Consider the following 4,941-nt stretch of genomic DNA (forward strand, 5'->3'; position numbering starts at 1 on the left):
AAAAATGGCTTGCATGCTACAAGATAATACTCTGTTATTAAATGAGAAATCCATATTAACTGTCAATGAATCCTAAAGAAGTAATGCTAAGAGACAAAGAACAGAGATACCAAAAAGGATGCTAAACAGAAAGACCAAAAATTTTGTATTCCACTCCTAATTATATAAACTCACACACAAAAAAAGGAAGAAAAACATCCAGTATTGACTTTCAAAGAGAAAGATAATCAGAAAATGAAGTTTTAAGAATGATCCAGATGCAATGAAAACAGAAGCTCAGAGAACAATACACATCCAATTGTGCCTTTGATATTTTTTCCTCATTTTATTCTGTTCATAAATTATCCATGACTAGCATGCGATTTTCTTAATTTGTATAGCCTTCCTCTGAAACTATTTTCAGTCAATAGATTTCAGTCTCCACGTACAGTTTATTCATAAGAAGCTGCTTTTAATAGTTTCTGATTTATCTTAGCTGTATACAAACACATGCACACTGGTACTTCAATGCCAGCTTGTGTGATCAGCAAACACTGGCAGAGATTTCAATGTTCACTTATTTTCAAAAAGAGCACCCAAATTTTCCACAGTTGGCATGTTACAGTTGCAATTTCCAGAAGGCAGGATTTTGCACTGTCCAGTGTTGCACAGGTAACATGGGGACTCCAGAGTCCTGCAAGACAGTAGCTGCTGTACTCCAACAGCTCATAAACATTCAGCTGATAGATTGAGATGTGGATTAATGAATTTGATGGGTCTTAAAATTCAAGCTAAGGAGAACACATGTTCTTCTGCAGATCTGCTCACTTTCACATGGAAACTTTATTGAGGAGAACAAACTAAAATGAAATTGATAAAACTTGGCCAACGCGGTTCCTTTTCGAAGGGAAGCATTTGGTCTGCAGAGTTTGCCACACCCTGATGAAGAATGTCAGGTTGAGAAACCTAAGTGAGTTCAGCTTTGTTTCCAAAATAATGCTCTTTCCCTTTAATCAGAGAGATGTAAAACAGGTTGAGCTCTGCAAACTCAGCCTAGAAACATTCTCATTACCTACAGCATGGGGATGAATCACCACCATGGCAGATTTTAGTTCTTGTAAGAATTGCTTTGCAAGACTGAGGCTAAAATTGCAGGGTTTGGGTTTCTTTCCCTTGGTGGTATGCAGGATAACAGAGCAAAATATCTGTCTGTCTCATTTTCTTTCTCCTGCTCCCTGTTTCTTTTGAATTAAAATTATACCTCCTAAAATTGCTGCACAATTCATTGCAGTGACTGATGTGTTAAAACTATCAGTCAGCAAGAACCTGTAGATAATTACTTGTGTTTACAAGCTGGCAGTCAACATTTGTTTTTATTTCCAGTCCTAGTTGTGTGCTTAGCTTCAAGCCAGGAAGAAAATATGGAGGACCGTGTTCTTATCGATTAGACCAGGAGAAGTACTTCTGAACTCTCTGGAGTTGCTTTCAGAAAATGCGACCCAAACAGAGAGATTCAGTAGTTGTGTGATTTGGGGGTACCAGATCAAGAAAGACATAAGAACGTAATTGTGACTGTTTTCCCATGTTTTAAACCACATACACCAGAAACTTGTATTTGTTATTGTGGAAGTAGATGTCTCATGCTATTTTCAAGGACTGACAACTTTTGGAGCACAAAGCACGGCAAGCTAAGGAAGGACTAGATCTGGTGGTTCAAAGTTCTGGCTCAACTTACCTCTGGGCAAGGAAGTTTATTTCCTTATATGTGAAGCATAGACAGTGTTTACACTTTTGCAAACTGGAAAATGCACGAGGGAGTAAAATCAGAAAGGCCGGAAACTGGACAGGCTTTAAGTCCTGGATCTCTAATGAAGTCCATGGCTTCAGTCTCCAATATTTAGAACGTGTTTTGATGGTGCAGTAGCAGAGGTAGTCATGGTACCTCTAAACTGAGTTAGCTTTAATGGTAGAGTAATAAAACTGCGTTATTACTGTATACTGTCTCAGCTAATTATCTTGCTCATAAGCAGCAGTAAGCTCTATACTGGCATGGGTGGGCTCTTTCTGGTCTCTAAATTAGCTCTGGGGTTTTCTCACACAGCAGGGAGTTTTAGAAGGCACACACTTATTTTCATTTTCCAGTAGCCACATATTACTTCATTCACTGTGGGTAGTCCAGACTCTCATAAATCATTGCTGATTGACATATAAAACACTGTAAATAGAAGCACTGTCCTTGCTCTGCTTAAGATAGGCATAAAAATGTAGGTTCCTTCTGCCTGTTTTGGATAGAAAGGTCTTGTTTTAAGACAAAATTGCCCAAAAAATTGCCAGCTAGAAGGAGTTTGCAAGAGCAGATAGTGTGTAGCTTCCCACAAACCCTTTCTCTGGTGGTCTTTCAGCTGATAGAGGAGCTAAAAGAGGGAGAAATAAAACTGACACGCAAGTGTTACAGGATCCTGCTGGTGTTTAAGGACACTCTTGCATAAACACACATTTCTTTTCTAACAAGCACATTTTAACTCTTAAACAGTCAAAACATCACTGCCATGTTTGGGGGCTGAGAAAACAGATCTGACGCATAGCTGAATATTTTCACAGACTCAGCTTGATGTCCTGTAACCTGCTGCTCCCTCTGTTTCTGTTTTTTGGTTTGATGACAGGTGGATGAGATCGTTTCAGCTTTCAACTGCCCTCTCTCTACAGTCAAGTGTACTTGAGTTGGTGTTGCACCTGTGATGATTCTTTGGCCTGAGGTGCACATTTTTAAGAAAAAGCTTTTAAGTTAGAACAATTTCTACTTTTGCTTTATGTTAAAGCAAAAAACTCCACAATGATGGAAGATAAGAAAATATTTGGGACCAGATTAGCCACTCACTTGTCAGTGCTTTCTGACTAATTTAACTCCTCTAATTCTGGCATTTTTAAGGAATTGTAAGTCTTAGTTCTATTGATAAGGACACTAAGCTACTCTAGTGCTCCTGGTTGGCACAAGGAAAAATAAACACCCCAGATAAAGAAACAGTTGCAATTATCCCTACACAAAGCATTTCCTACTTATTACCCTGAAAGATAAGGTGTTTGCACACTGTGGTCTGATAACTGCTACTTTTTGTAAAGGACAGATGGAGCCAGGGTACCGTTTCTCAAAAAAAAACCCCGTAGTGACTCTTCTGTGCAATCCTGTTGCCTTACTTGGAGCTGTGAATTTATTTTCTTCCAATGTCAAGTTCACTTTTTTTCTCCTTTGTATAAGTGGGAGCCACAGAAGTGGCTGTTAGGTGATTAAGCAATGCCTCCTAAAGATGAAAGCATCCTTCAACAAGCGTGTCTCTTCTTGCCATATAGCCAATGCCTGGCGGGCTGGGTGTGCACCCAATCTGCTTTCATACAGTCACAGCATTTGTAACACTACTTCAGGAAAAACACCTGGGTGAGCCCAGTGGAGGAAGGAGATGGTGGTGCCACCGCACACAGCCATGGCCACCAGGCACTGCCCTGAGCCCCCAGCAGTGGTGGTGGCAGTGGGTGAGATGAAATCCCTAGGTCTTGCGGTGCCTCAGTACTTTCTAGATAGGCAGCTGTGCTCTAAGTCTGCTGTGGGAAGGGACACCACTTTGCCCAAGAGTTTTGCACTGCACCACAACTGGTTGTGCACCTAACAAAAAACATCACCTCTAGATGTCATTTCACCTTTCTTGTATCCAAAAAAATGAGGCACCTGGCCATGAGAGAAGTTGCTAAGCAACTTCTCTCATGGCCAAGTGCCTCTTTTTGTAATTCTTTAGAGAGGTGGCAGAGAGGCTGGGAGCAGGAGCATCCTCAACAAGGTAAATTGAGCTGTGGCAGTATGAGAAATTCCTCTTTCTGCCTCTTTCCTTTGATACTCTGCCTGAGGTGCTGCCTCTCACCTGCGCCTCCATATTGCATACTCTACCTCCAAGTCTCCTGTAAATTCCCTGAGATAAGAGTTTCGGCTCAAATACTGGGCTGAAAAATGAGATGTAGATGTATCTGTGCTGTTCCTTTGAGTCTTCGCAGGCAACTGCCTGTTTACAGAAAAAATAATACAGTTGAAAAGCCCTATATGCAGGCTGAAACTTCTTGGCCTAAGGAAGAAAAAGGACACGATATAAAACTGAAGATACAGTGTAATAGCTAGACTGAAGCAGGGATCATAGACTCCAGCTAGACTGGAGCAGCAGGGATAGTGAAAAGCAAACAAAAAGAGAAATTGATTTTGATGGGCTGATGGGAAGAAAAGTAGAGCTGAAAAATCCTGATCCATTTTTCTAGTCTAATAGGAGAGATTGTATGGGGCCTAGGGGTAGAGGGGTTGAGCACCAAGGTGTCACTCCCTGGGGGCAGGACGGTGGCTTTCATGTCTCCCCAACACTGGCCAGGGGAAGGTAGGACTCTTTGCATTTAATTACTTGCATGCTCAAAGCAAACAGATCGGCAAGTTACTGGATATAAAAAATCTTAACTTACTCAGTTCCAGAGGAAACTTTTACTGAACAGTGTGCACTACATTTAAGTTGAGTTTTAAGTCTCATCAGGGTTGTTTGGGCTGTGATAATTTTTCGGCACAGCTGCTGTATATATTTGGTCAGAAGCCGACACCTTACAAACACATAGTGTTGGTGAGGGGGTGAAGTCTGTAGATGCTCAGTAGACTTTAACTGCCTCCTCCGTATACATACACAATTTATAATGTGTCAAAGTGGGCTTTTTGCATTCAGAAGAGGAGACATTGACCTTTTTGAGCAGCAGTTGCCCCAGAAGACTTAAAATATTGAATGAATAATAACTTTTTTCTAGTTGTTATGCCAACACAATAAGCTTAGATCTGACAAGTTATAACATAAAGTTATTTCAAAATGAAAGTATTAATATCCTGAACAAGTTTTGTATAATGAAAGGGGTTTGATTCTGGATCAAAAGCAGAGGTCAAATTTCCCT

At 40.6% G+C, this 4,941-nt stretch overlaps 1 protein-coding gene across 1 annotated transcript in view; it reads left to right on the forward strand.

Moving 5' to 3' along the window:
• Positions 1 to 4,941, forward strand: part of LOC104544399 (p53 apoptosis effector related to PMP-22-like) — a 15,257-nt gene that overhangs the window by 9,024 nt on the left and 1,292 nt on the right. The gene's annotated exons all lie outside the window — the stretch shown is intronic.

This window comes from Mesitornis unicolor, unplaced genomic scaffold (genome assembly GCF_000695765.1).
Source record: "Mesitornis unicolor isolate BGI_N332 unplaced genomic scaffold, ASM69576v1 scaffold24457, whole genome shotgun sequence".
Taxonomy (NCBI): domain Eukaryota; kingdom Metazoa; phylum Chordata; class Aves; order Mesitornithiformes; family Mesitornithidae; genus Mesitornis; species Mesitornis unicolor.